We start from the raw sequence: 26892 nt of genomic DNA, 5'->3' as shown, positions 1-26892 counted from the left end.
TCTGTCTGCCTGTTTCCCTATCCCACTAGATCTAGGCTAGAGCTTGTCAACAATTTTTTCTACTTTAACACATGATAGTGATTTTCATTTGCTGGCACACCTCCATGGATTTATCCAGATGAATTTTAACTCTATCCCTTCTATTCCTACTCAAGAATGTGTATCATGATGCCAGCAAATGAGTACAAAGTTATTATAAGGATAACCAAATCCATTCTAATCTTTTAAAGTAAATATTTCACCAACTTCAGTACTTTGTTATTAATAGCAAATCACTTGTGCTAGCCCTCTTGGGTGGCTGCACTACACCAATGTTTTATGAGGGCCTCTATGCAGAATCATGGGTTCCCAGGAGCTGGAGCTACATCACAGCTGTCTCTGTAAACCCAGAGTCTGGCACATTTTCTGACAGTAGCAGGTACTCAGTATGTGGTTGTTAAATTGGTCGCTGATGATGAATTATAAAATAAGATTAATTTTTTTACAATTCCCTGGGTTTTCATAAAAACAAAAAGGAGACCGAGGGTAACTATCTCCAGATATGTCAGCTGTCTAATGGAGGCAGCTTCTAAGGCCAGAGTTCTTTAGAATTGGGTTTCCTTTCACAATAAGGCCATGAAAGAGCTTACTGTTCAGGAGAAGTAATATACAATGTAGTTAATGAGCCGGTCCACTCCTGGAATATTGTTAATTTTACACACGGATGAGTGGTTTCCAGTCTGTAATTATGGATCTCTTTTGGGTATCTGTATGGAATCCACTACGTGAATCCATAAATCTGTTTCATATTCTTTTGGTCAGATGCTTACATAATAATACTTCTAGGGTATTATTACTCCAAGGAGCTCACAATCACAAGTAGCACAGTAGAAATAACTTCTGTCTTAAAGAACATGATTCTAATACTGTGTTCACTAGTATCAAAAGTGTGACTTTAGCCAAGTCACTTTGCTTTGCTGAGGCTTTAAAATGGGAATTAATTGAATAGTCTCTAATCTCCTCGCTCACTCTAAAGTTCCTGAGTCTAACAAGTATTGAAAGACTTTAGAAAGTACATGGACAGATCGTCGCCCTACAAAATGAGAATAAAAAATTGTAAAGGTTAGTCAAAATATTTATGTAGCCTTCCAAGGAGGAGAGATTGGTGCCTTAGCCCCCAAGTCACAGGAGACACTGGGCTCCCTTGTCCATTTCTATACAGAATGGGTACCTAGCCAGGGATGGGGAAAAACAAAGTAATTATGGCAAAGGTTCCAGATTTGCCGCATGGCTGATACACATGGATTGTGTCTTGGAGTGGCTCCATAATTAGGGCCAGACAAGATCCTTTGGGGAGGGTAGTAGGGTTTGGATTGTGGTTTAGACAGAGCATTGCTTCTTCTGGCATTTAGGGTTCACCAGCCTATAGTTGTCCTCACCAGTCTGTGAGATTTGTGAGAGGGCAGCCTGTCTAACTTGAAAGAGTGATGTGACGGGAACTGGAGTCCAAAGGAAAGATGAGCCTTTGAAGGCAGAGAGACACAGCTTCCACAGGAGGTAACAGGAGGAAGGATGGAGAAACAGGTATTGACACAGGTAGGTTTCACATATGGAGGTGAGAATGTGAGGGTGTTCCCATCTAATAATATCTGTTTCCTCAAAAAGTCAAGAGTCAAGGTCATCAACTGAGAATGAAAAGGGAAGTGGGTGTAGGAGGTTTTTTGAGAGGGAAGGGGTATGAAATAATTGTCTTAGAGAGTGGGAAAGTGAGCTTGCTAGGGAAACACTGTAGACTTTCCAGGATGTGTTGCATGCCCATTTGAGATACGTATTCATGAATTTAAGTGGTGCTGTAGCATCACCAAGATACAGGAAAAGAGGCTATTCAGGTCCAACCAGGGTTTTGTTAGGATTGTACACTCAAAGGTGAAAGCATAAAGGGAGTGATAGTCTTGATGATTACCAAAATAGATAGCTGAAGACAGAACAAGGGTATGTTAGCAATAGATAGAAGGGTCATTGAAAATTGTAGCAGTGGAGGAGGTTGTTAAGAGAATAAGTGAGCTCAAAGAAATAGAAGCTGGGAGCTAGAAATGGGATGTTTGAAACAGATTATGGGAATGGCTGGCTGAGGTGCTGTGGAAGAAAAAGTCTCTGGAATTGAGTGGGTTGAGAAATTGAGACACTGAGGTGTATGATGGGTCATCTGTATGGATGTCATCATCACTAAGAATGATGACAGAAGTCGGAGTGATAAGGAAGACTCTGGTCTAGGATCTAGGATCTAATCCTGTCAAAGAAGGAGTGGGGTAACTAGGAGATAAGAATATGATAGCATTGGGGAGGTAGAGCAGCTAGTATAGTGGGCTGGCATGAGCTTCAAATTCATAGAAGGAAGGGGGAAATGATTTCATGTTGCAATGGAAAGCATGGAGGATAATCTACCTTCTAACCCTTTTGTATGTGCAATGTGAGAGGGGAAAAAAATCACCTCTACTTGAGAAGATTACAGAAAAAGCAATGCCGTTAGGAGGTAACCTGGTTTCATTTAAGGCAAAGAGAAGGGAATGTTCAGCGAAGACATTGAAGATACAGTGTTTACTAATGAGGAATTTTAGAGAATTCAAGAGCAACATTTGGAAGGGAAGGTAGGGTGGTGTGCTGGGTCAGATTCAGGGATGTATTGGGCAGAGTGGGGGAAATTGACGACAGTGGAAGAGTGTGGACTTCTAAAAGGGCAGGGATAGAATCGTAGATGTGAAGTCTCTACCCCGAGAGGGCCAAAGGGTCTCAATACTTATCTCAGCGGTAAGATAGCTTAGGAATCTTACCTTTCTGTACTTTCTATGCTGAATTGTGGAGGCTTTTAGGTAAGAGTAGGAGTAAAGCAAACCTCTGGGGCATGAACTTATTTTCAAGTTATAATTATGAACTTGTGGTTCAGTAGAACTTGTTTAATAAATATACTGGTAGAAACCGTTAGAGCTCAGAAAATGATAAGGCATTGGCAGTAGGAGACTGTCTAATAACATACAATATCACTGGTTGATAAGTGAAAAATCACTGTTTCTTCTCCACCATAAGTTCTTCACCTGGTCCAGATTTTCGGGAGGGAGAATCCATAACTTTCACTAAATTCTCAAAGCAGTCTTTGAACCTCCAAAAGATTACCAACCACTGGTCTACATGATCAATCAAACATTGGATGAGTTTCTTTTTCTCTGAATTAATTGAAATTCAGTCTGGATTTACCAAGCTTTTTGTCATCACTTGGACACAAATGTTAATCTTTAGTTTACATAATCGAGTTCTCTGTGAACTCTTGTTGGAGTATAATGAGGAATACTATGCAGAGGAAGCTTAGTAATTTCCCATAATTCCTAAGAGAGCCTTTTCAATGTACTGCACTTCATAAATCAATGAGTAAATAAAGAGACATGGTTAACAGACAACGGCATGTTGTCCCTATGAATATGCTTGATTGCATAAGAAAAAAGCCTCCATGAACTACTTGGGATATACATTAATGGTTTGAATAGTACTCTGCACAAAAACAAATACCTCATTAACAGACTTCATTGGAATCGATGATAATTCTGACCTGTAGTCAGAATTTTTATGTCTTTGCATTAAGAAAAATGTGTTTGATATGAATATTAATCATATAAACAAAGGAAATGAACAGCTTATTTGAATGAAGTCCTTTAGTCCAATAAGCTATTTTCAAAAGCATTTGGAAAACCATAGAGTTTTTGAATAGTACCGATGAATATGTTAATGACAAATGGTTATTTATTTACTAAAGAACTCATAAACATTTTCTAAGAACCACAGCCCTACTTCACTACCCTGCCAGTCAACAATGTGACTATAGGTCCTCACGCTATAAGCCCCACATGCGCCCTCCAGTTAGTGTATATTTATTAAAGTTAATCAATTTTTCCTTTTCTCTCAAATCCATAAATATAAAAATAGACAATAATTCTATTGTAAAAGACTATTTTGACACAGATATTCAGGCTTGTGAGTTAATGAAACTAATAGTTTCCTTTGGCTTGTGATAATTTCAAATGCTTTGAAACGATTCGTAGATGGCTGGATAAATTGAAGTTTTTTTGTTTTGTTTTGTTTTTGTTTGTAAAAACAGCTGGTTTATTCTTTTGATTTATTGTATGTATTAAAAGTTACTTCCTTGAGATGGCACATTGGCAGGTTTGCTGTTTCCTGACACTGTGAATATTTAAAAACAAATTATTTTTGAAAGTTTTATCATCCAGAAAGAAACAGGAAGAATAAGAGTTTTTCTACAGTTGAAATGGTAATTTTTCAAAAAACGTTGAGAGGAAAAAATATAAACCATTCTTGATAAAGCAATGAGGCAGTTTCAAATTAAAATTACAAATTTAAATGAAGTAATTTTATAAAATATTGAAACTAGCTAAAATTACATGCATAGGTATTTAATCAATAGTAAGAGATGAACAGCAGTGGAACTTAAATATGATAGGATTTATCAACAATAAATAAACATTTTTAGTGCAAATAGTGCAGGAAAATTTCTCAAAGCAAAGATCATAGCAATCATTCTAATCTGTACAAAATTAGTCTCAGTTCTGTATACAATCTATATAGTTTATCTATGAATTCCGCCGCTGTGATGAAATGCCAATTTTCAAATCATAAACATAAATGTGCTTAGTTTTGTGTCCCATTCCTCTCTTGGCAGTTCATGTTTTCAGGAAAATCTACAGTGGAACATGAAATTGGCTGTGCATTGATATCACTTGTTGAAGTTTCTCTCCCTTGGCTCTTCTACAGTGGCAAATTGTTTTCTTTTCCATGAAGCTACTGAGAAAATCATCTATATCAGTTTTTCCCTCCAAGAAATCTTCTGCAGTATTATCAGATTCCTCCTCACCTTCATGTGCAGCTGCTTTCAATTTTGCCTATTGGGCACTCTCACTACAGCTCTTGCTAAGTTCGTGTTGCCTTTGCATCGTCTTTTCAAAAGTTGATTTCTTTTGTGTAAGTAATTCATACTCATCTAAAACAGTTTGCCTTTTGGCTTGCAAGCTGGGCTCCAAAAGGAGATCTTTTCTTGCTAGTTCCTCAGTACTTTTTACTAAGTCATCCTTGTCAGTAATAATTTGTTTTAGTTGAGGCAAAGTCAGAAACTGTTCTAGTAATACCTCCTCTTGTTCATTCATATCTGTAAGTTGTGATACACTTAGTTCTGAGAGTTCTGGAAATGCATCAGGGATATCAGGCATCTTGTAACCAAAGGCATTTTGGCTTATCGGTGCTGAAGTGTCTGTTGTGGGAATCGGCAATGGCAGATTTGAAAGGACACCAAATGAAGGAGCAGCAGAGAGGGTTTGGCTGTTGTATAGCTTGTCGTTGAAGAGGAAACAGTGTCAGCAACAGATAAAGAACTGATGGTCCTGGTAGCTTCTTGTGGGGAATATGGAGGAAGAAATGGAAAACCCTGAGAAACATAAGGAGGAATCCCACCTGGGTTACTGTGCAGGTATGGGAATGCTGTTGAAGCAGGAACTGAAATTGGAGGATTCTTCCAAAACTCATCCAATAGACTCTGAATAATTTTCCCAAGGTCTGAGCGCGTTGTTAAAATTGTTTCCTAATGAAGAGGTAACATACACTCTTTGTTTATCCACTAAGTGATGTCGTATTGGTGGATAAACACTGATCACTGGTTTTTCCTGAGGAAATTGTGCAGGAAGCAATATATGAATGCTAATTGTCAGGGTGTTTACAGTGAATGGCAACCTGTATTCCACATCTTTCTGTATTTCAGCTACACTGGGGTGTGCATTCCAGAGGGACTCGATCAGGTGTCACTTCTGCTGTTGGAGGCTGGGGAGACTACCGCGGGGTCCCGCCGCAGGGGAGGAGGTGCTGTTGGTCAGGGAAACAGCCAGCTCATCCTCCACGGGTGCCCGGGCCCGAGGCCCTAGAAGGCTCTGGCCTGCTTCTCCCAGCTGCTCAGCGCGGCGGTTCTCCACTGACAGAGGGGGAGTGGGCAGGGACAGAGGGGGAGAGGGCAGGGATGCCCCAGCTCAAGTGGTGGGGAGCCGCGTCTTCTCTAAGCAAGCCAGCCGGGGGTCCTAGCTCAGGGGGCCATGCTCTGACTGGTAACAGCTGGAGACAGGGAACTCGCCGCCCGGGACTGGCAGTCCTACCTTCACGGCCCTGACAGCCCAACCAGCCGATAAACTGAAGTTTTCAGATAAGGTTTTATTTTACTGTTCTTAGGACAATGAAGGTAAATCAAATTGTATAATCTTAGAAGCTAAAATAATAAAATTTGGAATACAAATATAAAACGCTGTCTATAATATGAGCTAGATCGTCTTTTATTCCCTATATGTAACAGAGGGCCTGGCTCATTGTGAGTGCTCAAGGAATATTTTCTATAATGAGTGAGTAAAATATAACAAATTTTTCACACTTTTTTTTTAATACAGAAGGTTCTTATTAGTCATCAATTTTATACACATCAGTGTATACATGTCAATCCCAATCTCCCAATTCATCCCACCACCACCCCATCCCCCTGCCACTTTCCCCACTTGGTGTCCATACGTTTGTTCTCTACATCTGTGTTTCAATTTCTGCTCTGCAAACCAGTTCATCTGTACTATTTTTCTAGGTTCCACATATATGCGTTAATATACGATATTTGTTTTTCTCTTTCTGATTTACTTCACTCCGTATGACAGTCTCTAGATCCATCCACGTCTCAACAAATGACCCAATTTAGTTCCTTTTTATGGCTGAGTAATATTCCATTGTATATATGTTTCACATCTTTATCCATTCGTCTGTCGTTGGGTATTTAGGTTGCTTCCATGACCTGGCTATTGTAAACAGTGCTGCAATGAACATTGGGATGTATGTGTCCTGTTAAATATGTTTTTCTCTGGGTATATGCCCAGTAGTGGGATTGTTGGATCATATAGTAATTCTATTTTTAGTTTTTTCAGGAACCTCCATACTATTCTCCATAGTGGCTGTATCAATTTACATTCCCACCAACAGTGCAAGAGGGTTCCCTTTTCTCCACAGCCTCTCCAGCATTTGTTGTTTGTAGATTTTCTGATGATGCCCATTCTAAATGGTATGAGGTAATACCTCATTGTGGTTTTGATTTGCATTTCTCTAATAATTAGTGATGGTGAGCAGCTTTTCATGTACTTCTTGGCCATCTGTATGTCTTCTTTGGAGAAATGTCTGTTTAGGTCTTCTGCCCATTTTTTGATTGGGTTGTTTGTTTTTTTAATATTGAGCTGCATGAGCTGCTTGTAAATTTTGGAGATTAATCCTTTGTCTGTTGCTTCATTTGCAAATATTTTCTCCCATTCTGAGGGTTGTCTTTTGGTCTTGTTTATGGTTTCCTTTGCCGTGCAAAAGCTTTGAAGTTTCATTAGGTCCCATTTGTTTATTTTTGTTTTTATTTCCATTACTCTAGGAGGCGGATCAAAAAAGATCTTGCTGTGATTTATGTCAAAGAGTGTTCTTCCTATGTTTTCCTTTAAGAGTTTTATAGTGTCTGGTGTTACATCTATGTCTCTAATCCATTTTGAGTTTATTTTTGTGCATGGTGTTAGGGAGTGTTCTAATTTCATTCTTTTACATGTAGCTGTCCACTTTTACCAGCACCACTTATTGAAGAGACTCTCTTTTCTCCATTGTATATCCTTGCCTCCTTTGTCATAGATTAGTTGACCATAGGAGTATGGGTTTATCTCTGGGCTTCCTATCTTGTTCCATTGATCTATGTTTCTGTTTTTGTGCCAGTACCATATTGTCTTGATTACTGTAGCTTTATAGTATAGTCTGAAGTTAGGGAGTCTGATTCTTCCAGCTCCGTTTTTTTCCCTCAAGAATACTTTGGCTATTTGGGGTGTTTTTGGTCTCCATACAAATTTTAAGATTTTTTGTCCTAGTTCCATAAAAAATGCCATTGGTAATTTCATAGGGATTGCATTGAATCTGTAGATTGCTTTGGGAAGTATAGTCATTTTCACAGTATTGATTCTTCCAATCCAAGAACATGGTATATCTCTCCATCTGTTGGTATCATCTTTAATTTCTTTCCTCAGTGTCTTACAGTTTTCTGCATACAGGTCTTTTGTCTCCCTAGGTAGGTTTATTCCTAGGTATTATATTCTTTTGGTTGCAGTGGTATATGTGTTTCCTTAATTTCTATTTCGGATTTTTCTTCATTAGTGTATAGGAATGCAAGAGATTTCTGTGCATTAATTTTGTATCTTGCAAGTTTACCAAATTCATTGATTAGCTCTAGTAGTTTTCTGGTGGCATCTGTAGGATTCTCTATGTATAGTATCATGTCATCTGCAAACAGTGACAGTTTTACTTCTTCTTTTCCAATTTGTATTTGTTTTGTTTCTTTTTCTTCTCTGATTGCTGTGGCTAGGACTTCCAAAACCATGCTGAATAATAGTGGCAAGAGTGGACATCCTTGTCTTGTCCTGATCTTAGAGGAAATACTTTCAGTTTTTCACCATTGAGAATGATGTTTGCTGTGGTTTTGTCATATATGGCCTTTATTATGTTGACGTAAGTTCCCTCTATGCCCACTTTCTGGAGAGTTTTTATCATAAATGGGTGTTGAATTTTGTCAAAAGCTTTTTCTGCATCTATTGAGATGATCATATGTTTTTTTTTTGCGTTATGCGGGCCTCTCACTGTTGTGGCCTCTCCCATTGCGGAACACAGGCTCCGGACATGCAGGCTCAGTGGCCATGGCTCACGGGCCCAGTCGCTCTGCGGCATGTGGGATCCTCCCGGACTGGGGCACAAACCCGCGTCCCCTGCATCAGCAGGCGGACTCCCAACCACTGCGCCACCAGGGAAGCCCGATCATATGGTTTTTATTCTTCAATTTTTTAATATAGTGTATCACAGTGATTGATTTGTGTATATTGAAGAATCCGTGCATCTCTGGGAAAAATCCCACTTGGTCATGGTGTATGATCCTTTTAATGTGTTGTTGGATTCTGTTTGCTAGTATTTTGTTGAGGATTTTTGTATCTATATTCATCAGTGATATTGGTCTGTAATTTTCTTTCTTTGTGACATCCTTGTCTGGTTTTGGTATCAGGGTGATGGTGACCTCATAGAATGAGTTTGGAAGTATTCCTTCCTCTGCAGTTTTTTGGAAGAGTTTGAGAAGGATGGGTGGTAGCTCTTCTTAAATGTTTGATAGAATTCATCTGTGAAGCCATCTGGTCCTGGACTTTTGTTTGTTGGAAGATTTTAAATCACAGTTTCAATTTCATTGCTTGTGATTGGTCTATTCATATTATCTATTTCTTCCTGGTTCAGTCTTTGGAGGTTATGCCTTTCTAAGAATTTGTCCATTTCTTCCAGGTTGTCCATTTTATTGGCATACAGGTGCTTGTAGTAATATCTTAGAATGCTTTGTATTTCTGCCGTGTCTGTTGTGACTTCCCCTTTTTCATTTCTAATTTTATTGATTTGAGTCTTCTCCCTCTTTTTCTTGATGAGTCTGGCTAATGGTTGATCAATTTTGTTTATCTTGCCAAAAAACCAGTGTTTACTTTTACTGATCTTTGCTATTGTTTTCTTTGTTTCTATTTCATTTATTTCTGCTCTGATCTTTATGATTTTTTTCCTTCTGCTGACTTTGGGTTTTGTTTGTTCTTCTTTCTCCAGTTCCTTTAGGTGTAAGGATAGATTGTTTATTTGAGATTTTTCTTGCTTCTTGAGGTAGGCTTGTAGAGCTATAAACTTTCCTCTTAAAACTGCTTTTGCTGTATCCCATAGGTTTTGGATCCTCGTGTTTTCATTTTCATTTCTCTCCAGGTATTTTTTGATTTCCTCTTTGATTTCTTTGGTGATATCCTGGTTATTTAGTAACGTATTGTTTAGCCTCCATGTGTTTGTGTTTTTTATGTTTTTTTCCCTGTAATTGATTTCTAATCTCATAGCATTGTGGTCAGAAAAGATGCTTGATATGATTTCAATTTTCTTAAATTTACTGAGGTTTGATTTGTGACCCAAGATGTGATCTATCCTGGAGAATGTTCCATGTGCACTTGAGAAGAAAGTGTAATCTTCTGTTTCGGGATGGAATGTCCTTAAATATCCATTAAATCTGTCTGGTCTATTGTGTCATTTAAAGCTTCTGTTTCCTTATTAATTTTCTGTTTGGATGATCTGTCCATTGGTGTAAGTGAGGTGTTAACGTCCCACACTATTATTGTGTTACTGTCGATTTCCACTTTTATAGCTGTTAGCAGTTGCCTTATGTATTGAGGTGCTCCTATGTTGGGTGCATATATATTTATAATTGTTATATCTTCTTCTTGGATTGATCCCCTGATCATTATGTATTGTCCTTCCTTGTCTCTTGAAACATTCTTTATTTTAAAGTCTATTTTATCTGATATGAGTATTGCTACTCCAGCTTTCTTTTGATTTCCATTTACATGGAATATCTTTTTCCATCCTCTCACTTTCAGTCTGTATGTGTCCCTAGGTCTGAAGTGGGTCTCTTGTAGACAGCATATATATAGGTCTTGTTTTTGTATCCATTCAGCTATCCTGTGTTTTTAGGTTGGAGCATCTAATCCATTCACATTTAAGGTAATTATTGATATGTATGTTCCTATGACCATTTTCTTAATTGTTTTGTGTTTGTTTTTGTAGGTCCTTTTCTTCTCTTGTGTTTCCCACTTAGAGAAGTTCCTTTAGCATTTGTGTGGAGCTGGTTTGGTGATGCTGAATTCTCTTAGCTTTTGCTTGTCTGTAAAGCTTTTGGTTTCTCCATCAAATCTGAATGAGATCCTTGCCGGGTAGAGTAATCTTGGTTGTAGGTTCTTCCCTTTCATCACTTTAAATTTATCGTGCAACTCCCTTCTGGCTTGTAGAGTTTCTGCTGAGAAATCAGCTGTTAACCTTATGGGAGTTCCCTTGTATGTTATTTGTCGTTTTTCCCTTGCTGCTTTCAATAATTTTTGTTTGTCTTTAATTTTTGCCAATTTGATTACTATGTGTCTCGGTGTGTTTCTCCTTGTGTTTGTCCTGTATGGGACTCTCTGCGCTTCTTGGACTTGGGTGACTATTTCCTTTCCTATGTTAGGGAAGTTTTTGACTATAATCTCTTCAAATATTTTCTCAGGTCCTTTCTCTCTCTCTTCTCCTTCTGGGACCCCTATAATGAGAATGTTGTTGTGTTTAATGTTTTCCCAGAGGTCTCTTAGGCTGTCTTCATTTTTTTTCATTCCTTTTTCTTTATTTTGTTCTGCAGCGGTGAATTCCTCCATTCTGTCTTCCAGGTCACTTATCCGTTTTTCTGCCTCAGTTATTCTGTTATTGATTCCTTCTAGTGTAGTTTTCATTTCAGTTATTGTATTGTTCATCTGTGTTTGTTTGTTCTTTAATTCTTCTGGGTCTTTGTTAAAGATTTCTTTCATCCTCTTGACCTTTGCCTCCATTCTTTTTCCAAGGTCGTTGATCATCTTCCCTATCATTATTCTGAATTCTTTTTCTGGAAGGTTGCCTATCTCCAGTTCATCTAATTGTGTTTCTGTGGTTTTACCTTGTTCCTTCATCTGGTACATAGCCCTCTGCCTTTTAATCTTGTCTATCTTTCTGTGAATGTGGTTTTTGTTTCACAGGCTGTGGGATTGTAGCTCTTCTTGCTTCTGCTGTCTGGCCTTTGGTGGGTGAGGCTATCTAAGAGGCTTATGCAAGTTTCCTCCACACATTTTTGATGTCTAGAAGACATTGTCAGTTTGGAGAGATGTATTCTAAGTCTTTTTCTGTGGCTCAAACTGTATATAGTTAAAAATACATATTTAAATTAACTTGGTATATAGGATTAAGGGTTTTCTGACTGGTGTGCATTTTGTAAGCCAACTGTACATGAGCAGCAAATACTATAACAATTTTTACTTATTTACATATGGATGAAGAAATACCAAATAGTGAAGTAAATCATGGTGCACCAACCAGATTTTCTATATCTAAAAAATCTTGTGATATGTTCAACAGCAAAAAGACAAATAACCAAATTTAAAAATGGACAAAGGACATGAATAGACGTTTCTTCAAATAAGATATATAATAGGTACATGAAAAGATGCTCAACATCACTAGTCATTGGGAAAATGCAAATTAAAACCACAATAAGATATTACCTTATACCTGTTAGAATGGCCATTATCAAAAAGACAAGAGATAACAAATGCTGGCAAGGATGTGGAGAAAAGGGAACCCTTGTGAACTGTTGGTGGGAATGTAAATTAATGCAGCCACTAGGAAAAAGAGTATGGAGGTTCTTCAAAAAATTAAAAACAAAGCTATCATATGATCCAGCAATTCCACTTCTGGGAATATATCCAAAGGAAACAAAAACATTAACTCAAAAATATATTTGCAACCTTGTGTTCCTAGCAGCATTAGTTACAATAGCCAAGATATGAAAACAACCTCAGTGCCCAACAACAGATGAATGTATAAAAAAGTTATGATATCTATATATATATACAATGGAATATTACTTAGCCATAAAAAATGAGGAAATCCTAACATTCTCATCAACTTGGATGGACCTTGAAGGAGTTATGCTAAATATGTCAGACAGAGAAAGCCAAATACTGTATTATCTCAATTATATGTGGAATCTAAAAAGAAAACAAAGCAAAGCAAAACAAAATAAAAACTAAACTTATAGAAAAAGAGTCAGACTTGTGGTTACCAGAAGTAAAGAATTGGGGGAGGAAAAATTGGAGGAAGGAAGTGGTCAAAAGGTACAAACTTCCGGTTATAAGATAAATAAGTACTAAGGATGTGATATATCCAATACAACATGATGAGTATGGCTAACACTGCTGTATGATATATAGGAATGTTATTAAGGGAGTAAATCCTAATTCTCATCACAAAGAGAAAATTTTTTCCTTTTTTCTTTCCTTCTTTCTTTTCTTTTTATTTTATGTATGTGAGAAGATAGATGTTAACTGAATCTATTGTAATCATTTCAGAATATATGTAAATCAAACCATCCTGCTGTATACCTTAAGTTTATACAGTGATGTACGTCAATTATTTCTCACCAAAACTGGGGGAAAATCTTATGAAAGATAGAATTAACTATTTCAATTGTATTTCAAGGATGAATAGAGGGAAAATGCATTTAGGTTGTAGTTACTGGGAATGAAAACCTTCAATACATTTTTTAAAAATTTGAGTTAATTAGGTCTACAACTTGGAGCCATAAGAAATTGCTTAAACACCAAGTTTTCTTACAGAATTAATAGATGCTGGCAGAATTTATAATTAGTCATATTACCTGGTATTGGTAGAGTCCATATTCCCATTACTTTCTTTCCTTGTTTGTATGGATTTCATTAACAGAAATGTATTGGGGAAATGTACACAATAGGTGTTTAATAAATATTAAGTGAACAAATGAAAAATGATGAAGGAAAATGATTTTGTAACCTATTTTTACAGTTGAATGTTCTGGTTTATTCATTTAGCAAATATTTATTGAGCACCTACTTTGTGCTGGGCACTGTCCCAGGACTGCAGATACGGACACAGTGGAGCCCAAGTTCCTACCCTTATGACACTCACATCCTAGGGTATCAGGCTAGTCCTGATGGAGTGCTTAGTTAGTGCCTGGCAGAGTTCTACTACATTACACATATTAACTCATTTAATCTCCACAAGTGCTCTATATTGTTGGTGTTATTATTATCCATCATCATTTTACTGATGAGGAATCTGAGGGTCAGAGAAGTTGAGAAACTTGCCTATAGTCACACAGTTAATAGGAACTGACAAGTTCAAACCCAGGCAGTATAGTTCCAGAGCTGTCTCTGTGACCTGTTTATGACTACAGGAGAAAGTAAAATATGAATAGGTTTGGTGATGAAACTCCAAAAGGGCAACTATTTTACTAATGGGTGAAAGTTTTATAGTAATTTAGTGTCCATTGTCAATCAAAAATCTTTTCACATGTATTGCTTGAATAATTGAGTGACTCTTACTAGACACTGGGTGAAAGTTTTGACACTAGTACTTAAGATTCTTGGACTAAAATTTCTCTTTATAGACCAATATGACAATTCTCACTGCTTTGTTTATATATTTTTTAAAACAAGGAGTGTGATAATATATTCTGTCAATATATTTTTCTTTCACAGTTTAATTCGAGAGATTTGAAAGAGTGGAGGTCCTGATAAAGAGTAAATAGAAGGATATAATGCCATGTTAGACATTCCTGAGTGGTAATAATGGGAGTAGAAGCTTTTAGATATTATATTTCCAAAGGAGTTACATTAAATCTATTTACTATAATACAAAGAAATGTGATTTTTTTGGCTTATTTTTCACACTTTGGCCTGAATTGGAGATTGCTTCTTCATGTAATTTATAAATATATATAATTTCAGAGCTATAGTAAGATGCTAGCCTTATGGCTAGAGAAATGAAGAAGGCTGGAGTTGGACTATGTTGTTGATGTCTAGGCAGCTAGTCTGGGCAGGTTAGGAAAGAAGAGAACTGTTTGAAAAAGTTGGAAAAAGTGGACGGAAACCTTGAAAGACTTACACAGAGGTGTGTGAAGAACAGTAAAGAAAGGTGCTGAAGAATAGATATTAATTAGCAAGATTGCAAGCTAACTTCACTAGGCTGAGAGGAATAATACGTAGTATCCTTAGATAGGCTTTTCTGGCTCTAAAGTTCCAGAGCGTTCACAGGGGAACAAGCTGTTGCTGAAGCAAGAAGCTTGATATTTTTTAAATTCAATATACATTCTTTTTTTTTTTTTAATGTTTGAGAACCAGTAGTTAATTTAATTTAATTTAGTTTATTCGTCTGCACTGCACAGCATGCAGGATCCCAGTTCCCTGACTAGGGACCAAACCCCTTGCAGTGGAAGTGCACAGTCCCAACCACTGGACCGCCAGGGAAGTCCCTTGATGTCCTATTTACGTCCTCACCCAACAGTCCTGAAGCACCGGCTGGCCTCTTCCTCTTCTGTAAGCACTTGGGAGTAAGCTGCAGAGGCAAACAGGGGCAGGATGGCTCAACAATGACTTGTCTGAGCCCAGACCACACTGTGTTTTTCTGTTAGTGTTTGGAACAGAATTCGAAGTCCTTAAGATTTTACATTATTTAGCCTTCAATAGATTTTCAGATACCTGAACTTTAAAGTATCAGTCCTTCCCTTTGCTTTTCCATGATTGGGCATATTTATGAGAACAACTGAAACTTTAAATCTCCTACTTTCATTGTCAGTAAAAGCAGCAGAAATGACAGCAATAAAAAGTCTTGGCTTCTATTCTAATCGATGACCAATCCTTTCCTATCTAAGCAAGCCCATGTGACAGAAAACAGTGATCTGTAACACCATTATCACTAAAGGCCAGGCAGCGATTTTGTTACAAAACCTTCTGAGGCAGTTTGTAATTTGGCTGTTTTAATTAAACCTTACCAGCCCAGATTGCAGAGGGAAAGTACTGGGAATTTTCCACTGAAATGTCACTCTTAAGACAGTGTTTTACTATAAATTTGATATCAGAAATCATAACAATATTTAATACCAGATAATTGGCGTAACAGTGATCTTGAGTGACAGCTTGTGAACTTGGGAAGCTAAATTAAAATTGATATGCTTATTTGTCTCTTGAACTGTCAAATCAACACAAGTACCTTTTGCTTTTTCAGCACTGCTACAGCTTCAGGCAGTTGGCTGCAATCCATAGTTAATTCTGTGCATTTTAGCAGGAGATGGGATTTGAGTTCATTTTTCTCTTTTCTTCTTGTTTTTGACCTTAGAGAAGGATAATGAGAATTATGGTATTGGTAAATTTACCAGTACAAACTGGGGCCATAGAAATCTAAATGTCTAGAAGAATATTTTCTTGGCTTAATTCATCTCTTCAGAGCGTTTAGGACATGTAAAGCAGCTAATAATGGCAATGGCTACCATTACTGAGTGTTTACTGTGTGCTGGGTACTAGGCTAAAACCATTCCTGCATTTACGACTATAGAACCACTCTTATAGAGGAAGATAACAGCACCACTTCATAGATGAGGAAATTTGCCCAAATCCCCCAGCCAGTAAGTGGTGGATTTGTGATTTCAACTTTGCTCTGCTTAACCCTGGAGACCGTGTTTTAAACTATATCATAATGCTTCCTGTCACAAACTACCCCCTTTCTACCAAAAATCAAATTCTTTTTCCAAGAGTCTAAGGTGAGGTTTTTCTTATATTGTCTTTTATCTAAAGGAAAGCTATTTATTCTAGAGCTACATACAAAAAAAAAAAAAAAAAAGAGCTAAATATAAAACATTCAATTCACCTACTTTTAGCTTAAGAACAGTCATAAAACAATATAATTTTACAAAAGTGAACATTATTATTTTTATTTTACTTCTATATTACAGCTGGTTGGGAGAGAGAGAAGTAAGGTGAAGCAAAGAGAAGATGAAAAGGAGAAATGAAAAGGAATGACCAGAAAGTTGTGGGGAAAGGAAGATTGATGGAAGTGAGGATAGTAAGCAAGGAAACAATTCCTAGAAACACTGAGGAAGGCTCTTGTACCATCTTTGACCTTCACCACTGAGAATTTTTTCCATGTCTCTCTTTAATCAAGTTCTTTCTTTTAACATGATCAATTTCTTCCCTCCATTGACTTCATCTTCTTTGCCTTCAAAAATACACAGCTCTCTTCTAACATGAAGAAACCTTCCCTTGGTCTTGAGCCCTTTCTATCACTGGTTGAATTAGTGAGTGACTTGAGAACAAGGTCTGGGCATCCATTTACCAGGCATTAGCTGCTAAGTCCTAGGGGTACAGAGAAGCACCAGGACAGGCTCTTTCCTTTTCACAAGCAAACTTTCTGAATGATTGGAAATTAATCATGAGCAGGTAGATATATCTAAGACCATATTTTATAATGACAAATCAATTAAGAATAAAAATCTGCCAAACCAGCTTATAGTGTTATGTAGATAGATCAACTACTATAGCAATTGTTTTCCCTTTTTCAACCACTTATTTCTTCTTTTTGTGGACTGTGATTACTACCTTCATTTCCTTTCTGTCCTCTCATTGTGACAGTTTGGTACATGACTATCCCCCTTCTAAGTTGCATCCTTGAATGTCACCAGTTACCTCCTTATTGAAAAATCAAATGTTTCTTTTACTTTCATACCTTCTCTTCTTTCTATTGTACACATTGTGTGTATATATTGTATGATTTCCTTCAGCTCTTCTCTCCACCCTCAAATTATTTCCTTCTAGAACTGTAGCTCAAATCATTCTGGTTTAGAATAGCTTTATCTCAAACTGGATAAGCTTGGTTAGAAATGCTTTATCTTGAACAATCTAAGTTTGGCTTGCTAAATTTGGGGCAAGCCATTCAAGTTGAGGTTCTGAGTATTCTAAGTCATATATTCAGGTCATAGATTTCATTCTTTTACATCTGGAATATACCTTCAAATGATGATGGTTTCTCTCCTGAAAGGAGATAGGGTCTTGTGTGCAATTTTTCAGCTGGGGGGATTATTTTATATTTGATACACATATATCAGAAGTAAACATGGATTTTAGAAACCTCACTTTTTAAAAACATTAATTTTATTGAAGTGTAGTTGACTTACAATGTTGTGTTAATTTCTACTGTACAGCAAAATGATTCAGTTGTACATATATATACATTCTTTTTCATATTCTTTTCCATTATGGTTTATCACAGGATATTGAATATAGTTCCCTGTGCTATACAGTAGGACCTTGTTGTTTATCCATTCTGTACATGATAGTTTGCATCTACTAAACCCAAACTCCCACTCCATCCCTCCCACACCCCATTCCTCCGCCTCGGAACCACAAGTCTGTTCTTTATGTCTGTGAGTCTGTTTCTGTTTCATAGATAAGTTCATTTGTGTCCTATTTTAGATTCCACATTTAAGTGATATCATATGGTATTTGTCTTTCTCTTTCTGACTTACTTCACTTAGTATGATAATCTCCAGGTCCATCCATGTTGCTGCAGATGGCATTATTTCATTCTTTTCTTATGGCTGAGTAGTATTCCATTGTATGTACATACCACATCTTCTTTATCCATTCATCTGTTGATAGACATTTAGGTTGTTTCTATGTCTTGGTTATTGTAAATTAGAAATCTCATGTTTTGATATCCAATGATTCAGGCTTTTTGGCTTTCTGGGTATAGGGTTTGGGGGTCCAAGGGGAAAGTCCAACTTTGCTAAAAGTAATCTAAGTTGAGTTCTAACTTTGTCCCATCCACCTTCTCTTACTTTAGAGGGAAGACCACCAAACTCCCTGGATTTTACCATAAGAACTTCAACAACAATATCTTTACTATAAAGGCACAGATTATCTGCTCAAATATTAGGTAACATTTTGCATATTTCTTTTCTCCATTTTGTGTATACTCATTGTGGAGTTACTTATTTTGGGAATTGAATATCCCATGAAGGTTATCAAATTTATTATAGATATAGTTACTCTTTGTCCTTCTCTCGTTAGAATTACAAAATTTTGCATTTTTAAATGATTCTGTAGGTTTTGCTTACTGACATAGTAAAGAGATTTGGATTGTGTCCATATAAAGAAAAAATAAGTGGTTGAAAAGAGGGGAAACAGTTAATATGGTCATTTATCTATCTCTATGGCAGTAAACAACTGGTTTGTCAGACTTCTGTTCTTAATTGATTCAGTTATCATTGTAAAATATGGTCTTAGATATCTACCAGCTGACGATTAATTTCTGATTCATAATGCTGCCTCTTCTGACAATTTGCTCTTAGAAATTTTCCAATAGAAATGAAATCTTGAAAAATAAGTATTAGCTAATTTGAAGAACTTGGAACCCAGATGAAGGAAATAGAGACAATTTATATAATGAGGCTCCAATTTATTCAGCTTTAAAAGACTATACAACATTTGGGTACTGGAATTCTTAAGAATATGGCTTAGACTTGGATTTGGTAGTAAATATCCACATTTACATTCATTATGTATAATTATTACTCCAGTAGAGCCGGTGAGGTCTGAGTTTTATTAGCCATGAATAAAGAGTGAAAAAAGAGATAACACATGTAAACACACTTAGTGAACTGTAATTTCTATGTATCTGTTAACAACAACAGTTACTGTTTTAACAGACAGGCTAACTCTCTGTAGTCAGTGGAAGAAGCATGCAGTCTGTGGCAGCTTCTATCAGTCAGGATGCAGACAAAAAATAAATGACTCGCTTAAACCAAGAAGTAGAGGAGGGCTTAATGAAAGGACTGTTTACAAAGATACATGGAAAGTAGGCAAGGTCAAAGTGAACCAGCAGGGAATGATGTAGCACAACAGAACTAGCAATAGTAGGGAGATATCACCTCCCTAGGCCTGAAGCAACAAGACAAGGGAGACGTTACCCGAACCCAGAGAGAGAAAGCAGCTGTAGGAGTCTTTTTGACGGTGTTGTGGTCTTTAGTAGAGAGAAAGAGTCCAACCATGGTCAAGAGAACAGATACCTAGTCTCACTCTCCTTTCGCTCACTTTGATCTACTAGTGTCTCCCATTGGCTGGACCCAAATGGAGGCCAGAAGACAACACAGCCCATTGGTGCACTTCATGTACATCAGCCTCTGGAACACAAAGTAGGGAAGAGAAGCATCGAGTGAATTTGCTCTGGAAGAGCAAGTAAATACATCCAGCTCACAGGCTAGGCTGATATCTATGGTCTATATCAATTCATTTGGAGTCAATTAACTTTTATTGGCCCGGATAGCATCACTCCTTCCTTTGAATGTCACCAATTACTTCCTTCTTGACAAATGTTTCTTTTACTCTCACACTTTCTTTTCTTTCTATTGTACATACTGGATTATCTCACCTACATTTTTTCCACCCAAGTCATTTATTTCTAGAACTATAGCTCAGATCTTCATTCCAGTTCAGAAAAGTTATATCTTGAACTGGATGAGCTTGGCTTCCTAAATTTGGGACAAGCCACTCAAAGGGAATTGAGGTTCTACCTGATGCTTCCCTCCCAAAAGAATATGTAAAACTTAGAAGACATCATTGCCTTGGGTGGACAGTTGAACCATGACTTATGAAGTCTATGAATACTGTGAGTTAGACGCATGACAATATTGGTAGCATGCCAAAGTACACAATACTTGTCTTTACAGATCACTATCCACTGTACCAACCTCTCCTGAGACCGTCACGCAAGTGGGAAAAAGGAAAAAAAGTCATACATCTTAAATTTACACAGGAGCTGCTGTATCAGGAAGTGTTAAGCTGTTAGAAGATTCTGAGTCTTAAAAACACATCTTATGCAGCCATATTAGCTTTGTCTTCATGTGAATAGAGTCCATTGGATAATGGCTCTTGTTGAGTTAACCAAGATGGCTTTGCCAAGATGAGATTACCTTGAAGAAGGAGTAATTTGGCCCCTACTTTCTCTTCAATCTCATCTTTCGTTATTCCCTCTAACACCCATAGTGCACATGCACACACCAGACACACACCCTCAGACAGACACACTCCACCCCACCATACTAAGCCTCCCTCTTAACTCTGTTTTGTACATGCTGTTCCTACTGCCAGGAACACTCTTTCTGCTCCTTGTTATTTTTCACCTCCTGCCACTCACCATATTATATTGTATTTGCTTACTAATGACATTATGCTGTGAACACCCTGAGAATAGGGGCTATTTCTTACTTATTTGTCATTAAATCTCCAGGACCTTTTCCAGTGTTTGGCATATAATAGCTTCTCATTATCTGTTGAATTAATAAATGAATGAAGGAAATAGCAATGGGAAAAACTTTACTCACTGATATTTATTCTCAAGTTAGTTCTGCTTAGGATGATCTCATTTGTAAAGGTGAAAGAAAATTGCAAAGTGCCTGAATAATTTACAAATACAGTGTAGGTCCCAAATAAGCAGCAGAACAATAGTCAGCCTGTTGCATTGTGAGGACTCCAGACTTGTGAGACAATGGTGAGGAAACTGGTTCTGCCAGTGCCGTCCAGGTTAGATACCCATCAGAATCCCTTCAGGTTACTTATCTCAATTACTGAAGCCAGGCCTTCTGCTTCTCAGACGTTCTGAGTCAGCACCACAGGGGGTGTGTTCTGAGAGTCTGTGTTTCAGCATCTGCCCCCACGAACCCCCAGGTGGTGGTTCTGGTGCACACTCTAGCAAGAGAAGCTTTGCTTGATCCCTGAAAAGTCTTGAAGCTCCCTGAGGACTTGTGATCTTGCCATGGGCATGAGTCATTAACAATCTTAAGTTTGTAAATGATATTTGTAAATATTCAGTTTTACGTTTTAATTTTTTATGACTTGTCGGATTTTCCCTAGGGAGATGTTTAACTTTCATTTGCTGTTTTGTATTGCAGGGCCTTATTCACTTGATTAATTTTTAATCGAAGAATCATGCTGAGCTACTTCTGGATTCTGAGTGGAGACAGTGCAGTACTGATTTCCCAGTGCAATTCTCATTAATGCACCGTCTCTGTGGTCCCTGCGGATCACCAACTTCCTCAACCTCCGATTCTATTTATTCTGTGGAGAGGAAGGCAGAAAGTTGGGGAAAGGTAAGCACAGCTGAGCAGTGTTGAGATATGCTGGGTAGCAGAATGTTAAAACCTACTTTTGCATGTCTGTAGGTAGGAATCTACTTGTGTGTTTCCATGGAATCATCCAGTATAGTTCTGCCTCTTTGTTTTCACAATCACTTGCTTTTATTGGAAAATTGGTTATTCTAAAATTAAGCATTTAACTTCAGCCGAGACCTCTGCTAAAACTTCCTAATATGCATCCCAGTCTTGAAAATGATTGTTAGAGTCATTTAGTTAGATGGTTCTGCTGATTCTTCTATTTAGGCTTGTTACTGAAGCCAAGTGAGTCATTTTCTTATTATAGCTCATTGTAACTTCACAGATGATCTTCAGAATAGTCAACAGACCGTTCCTGATGCTCACCTGGGGGCTTTGCTGTTTCTTCATGTGAATCAGATTTTGAATGTTGTACAAAGCTGCACGAAAATGTTAGATATAAAAGAAGCCTGACATATAAGATTACGGAAGGATAGTGGATTATTACCTATTTCTATGTAACAAATTTCCACAAAGTTAGTGGCTTACCACTCATTTATTAGCTCAGAGTCCCATAGGTCAAAAGTCTGGCAGGGGCTTGGCTGAGTTCTCTGCTTAGGGTCTCTACAAGGCGGAAATCAAGGCAGTGGCCTTGTGGGAGAGGGGCATTTTTATCTGGAGGCTCTGGGGAGGAATCTACTGCCACACTCACTCAGGTTGTTGGCAGAATTCAGTTCCCCGCAGCTGTGGGATTGAGGTTGCCATTACTATGCTGGCTGTTGGCTGGGGGTCTTCTTAGCTCTTAGAGGCAACTATCTAGTCCTTGCACGGCACCCTCTCCATTTTCAAGGCCAGCAACGGTGCATCAAAATTTCTTTCATGCTTCAAATCTCTCTGGCTTCACCCTCTGCTACCAGCTAGAAAAAATCCTGCTTTTAAAGGATTCATGTGATTAGGTCAAGCCTACCCATATATCCTCTATATCTTAGAGTCAATTGATTTGGGACTTTACAACTTAAAAATTCCATTACAGCAGTACCTAGATTAGTGTTCAGTTGAATAAATAGGGGACAGGAATTTTGGAAATCCATCTTGGAATTCTGGCTAAAACAGACAGGGATGGCATTTAAATGATAAAACAATTATTATAGTTTATAAATATATATAATCTATATTATATATGCAACCTATATTATTCGATTTTAATTGGCTGATAATAGGCTGCTATCTTTGGGAAAAATACTAGTTGTGACAGTATATAATATCATTTGTATATGTAAGCCAGAAATTAGGGTACAAGAATGTAAGATCTTTTACCAAATTTAAAGGTATACTTCCTCTTGAATTTTGAACGAAATATTTCATCTCTACAGGCAGGACTTTCAGGTCATCTAAATCCTCACTTCAATGCTGAAATCTCCTAGAAATTTCCCAATAGTTACCTGCCAGGCATGAGGACTCATTCTTTCCTAAGTCTGTTGCCCAGTATCAAGAATTCATTTATGGACCAAGATAGCTAATGCAAAATTCCCATTCTGATTGGCTTATATTATGTTTAAAACAAGTAACATTTCGTGAGAAGTCCTTTTCCTGACCACTTCCACAGGCCAGCTAGCACATTGTGTCAAAGTTGTTACTAAACATATACATTTTTTTTCTTCAGTAGCATTGAGTGACAAGTAAAGGGGATCTGTTTACGATAATGTATTTAACGTCTGTGAGAGAAAATAGTTTTTACAATGAGTAGAATCATAAGAACTGGGTCAAAGATTAGCATGTATGGTTGAACTATGGATTTGCATATTGACCTTGGGACCAAGAACAAAACTATAGCAAGGTGTGCAAAGAAGAGGGGAGAATCAGCAGAAGGATAAGACCAGCAAAGTGCCAAGGGGAGGATGGCTAAGCATAGCTAAGGGCTGGGATGAGACGAGCTGTCCAAACTGGCCAGAGTGAGGTTGTGCTTCTATATCTGGGCACATCCTGAAGCTTGAGTTTGAAGCAAGGCAATGAATGAAACTGGAAAGAATGCAGAAACCAGGAGAACACAGATAATGGAGATCAGTGGACCTTCACTTCTAATAAAACCTATCATCTCCCTTTCTAAAAAAAAACACACATACAAAACCACACATACAGTTTTGTATTTAATTCTGGATCCCATAGGAATTGGGACTCTGCACAAATGTTTAGGTCAGCAGTCACCCAACACAGGCTCTGGATTAGATGCAGACCCAGAATTCAGGGACAAGTCCTGAAACCACCTACAGAGCCATAATGGGGCAGCAATCAGCACCAGGAACCACTATCCTTGATTCTGAAGTTACCCTCTTCTTTCACCAAGAATCTTATACACTCTGGTCATTTAGAAGTCAGTCTTACAGCTGGACCCCTGCAAGGTTTAGAAGGAGTGAGATTACAGAGGATGGACTTATGCATGTAAGATAGGAAGAAGGGTGAGTCCTAACATCTAGATTATATTCTCAAGCAGATATAATGGATACTTAAACTGGAACTACCTTTCATTTTTCCCTTTACAGATTCTTATCCTCCTCACACATTTCTGGCTCCTTTATGATCTAATTCTTAAACTTGCCCATCTGAGAAAACTGTTAAAAGTCTTTTTAAGCTGGATGTTCACACAAGCTTATTTAGTTTATATTCCTGAATTATTTAAATAATTAAAAAGGAGCCTCAAGAAATTGTCAAATGAAATAGATACCTAATAACTGATGAAATACAAATGACTTTGAACTAGAAAGACAGAACAACAGCAGATTTAGCCTCCAAGGGAAGATAGTCAAGAGGAAGCATTAGAAAATATCGTTTGGGTTTTTTCTAGGGACATTTGCCAAGAAGTCACTAAAGTTAGAGTTTTAAGATGGCACTGTCTTCTCTCCCCTTTATCAAATCTGTAGCTGGAAAAACTAGGCCAGTTGAGAAGTTCGTTGATTATGAGTATCTACACTGCGTCCAGAGAGGCCTGAGAATTATCCACATAGACTGTTCCACCAGGGTGGACTCTCCCGGGCCATCTACATGTTACACTCACACTAGGGATTCAGTGTGTCAGTTATTCTCTCTGACTGGTATCACCATCAGTGGTTAAAATTTAGCTTCAGGAAGGAACAATTTGGGGAATTTTGGTTCACTAACATGCCATAGCTGTCATAACTGAAGGTTACTCTGTGTTCTGAGCTCAGTTTCTCTTTAGGAAGGAGACTTTGCTACTGATGAGGAACATCCTGAACGCTTGGGACTCCTTCTTAGGTAGGGACTCATGTATAAGGACAGATCAAGAAGGAGATTCCAGAAATGAGGCTGTGTTGGGGAAATCTATTACTAACATGTTTGGAAAGATTCAACTACTCTTCTAGTGAGGAATCAGTTGCATTGAACATGACCTAATTGATTATAAGTGGCAATTATAATTCATAAATCATTTAATATTTGGTTGTCATCCTTCCTGTGTAGGTGAGCAGGTGCATGGTTATAGTCCTAAGCCTCATATGTATTCAGGATGCAGAGTGTTCTTAGCTGCAATATTTCATTGATGGTTATAACTCTCTGAGGTAGGAAGGGACGTTATTAATGTTGCTATCTCTAACAGATGTATAACTGGGGCACAGAGGGATAAAGTAACTTGGCCAAAATTACAGATGTTGTAAATAACAGACCTGGGACTTGTACCCTGTCTCCTTACTCTTGCATGCCTGTAGAGGCACTTCTCTGCCACCATCCTCAGGGAAGGTGCTCTGTGATTTGTTTTTCCAGAAGTGATGATAAGATTGTGCTTTTTAGTGGTGCCTTGGGAGCCCCATTAGCAATACCCATGTCAGGAGTGAGTGGCACAGCCTGTGCACCTTGAATGGGGCTTTTCTTCAGGTGGCAATTAACTGCATATCATTATGATCAAAATCATGTTCTATTCAACTTTAGTAGATGAGTGCAAGCCAACCTCACTGAAATGCCTAGAATAGTGCCTGGCACTTGATAGACACATAAAAACATATGTTGAATTTACTGTTATTAGTGTTACATATATGATTGAAACTTTTATAGAGTAGGTTTAGTCAGAAGAGTTTATTCATTAATTCTGTGCTTGGCATTGCTCTGGGCTCTAGGAGTTCAATGGTGAGACAAAGGTTCCTGCTCTCATGGAGCTTATTGTCTAGTACAGAGAAACAGATATTTAATAAGTAAGAAAATGTCATAAATGGCGAGTGATCCAAAGAAAATTTAAATGAATCAGGAAATAAAAAGATAGGCCAGGGAGTGGGCAAGCATTTCAGAAAATTCCCTTCTGAGGTGGTAACATGTGTATGACATGTGTGCTGAGGTGGTAACGTGTGCTGAGACCTGAATGATATGATGGTGCCTGTTGTGCAAAGATCTGGATGATGAGATTTCCAGGACAGGACCCTTAGAAGTTAATAAGCTGGGTGTGGTTTTTTTTCTTCAACATCTTTATTGGAGTATAACTACTCTACAATAGTGCATTAGCTTCTGCTGTATAACAAAGTGAATCAGCCATAGGTATACACATATCCTCATATCCCCTCCCTCTTGCGTTCCCCTCCCACCCTCCCTATCCCACCTCTCTAGGTGGTCACAAAGCACCGAGCTGATCTCCCTGTGCTATGCAGCTGCTTCCCACCAGCCAGCTGGATGTGTTTGAGGGAACAAAAACCCCAGAGGACCAGTGAAGTTGGTGTGTCCTAACTGAAGGGACAAGGAGAACACGGGGAGGATGAAGAGCTAGTCAGGGCCTTATGGACCATGATAGGAATTCGAAATCTATTCTAATTATACTCAGAAGTTGTGGGAGGGTTTGAAGCAAGGTAGTCATAAATCTGATTTATAGTTGAGATGATTTAGACTCTTGTGTCATGAGTGGACTGTGGGGGGCAAGGGAAGTGGGTTCAAGTGAGGGATGTTGTTGGTGGGGCAGAGAGAGTGTCAGTGGAGGTGGTGAGAAGTGCTTGGGTTTGACATGTGCAAACTAGAGGTAGGACTAGGTTGATGTGATTGACTGCGAGGGGGGCACAGGGGAAGAGATGAATCCAGGGTGATTCCTAGGGTTTAGGCTTGAGCAACAGGTGGCTGGTTGTGTCTTCATTGGAGGAGCAGGATTTGTGTGTATGGGGTGGGGATGGAGAATCAAGAATTATTGCCCAAGACACAAATGAACTTATCTACAAAACAGAAACAGACTCATAGACAGAGAACAGACTTGTGGTTGCCAAGGGGTG

General features: G+C 38.1%; 1 pseudogene; it reads right to left on the bottom strand.

Moving 5' to 3' along the window:
• Positions 1-4261: 4261 nt before the first annotated feature.
• On the bottom strand, positions 4262-5923 carry LOC101285175 (vacuolar protein sorting-associated protein 37A-like; annotated as a pseudogene).
• Between the last annotated feature and the right edge of the window lie 20969 nt (positions 5924-26892).

Source organism: Orcinus orca, chromosome 9, assembly GCF_937001465.1.
Source record: "Orcinus orca chromosome 9, mOrcOrc1.1, whole genome shotgun sequence".
NCBI classification, from domain to species: Eukaryota; Metazoa; Chordata; class Mammalia; order Artiodactyla; family Delphinidae; genus Orcinus; species Orcinus orca.
Note: the sequence above shows the minus strand (reverse complement) of the source record. Positions and strands in the feature narration are given on the sequence as shown.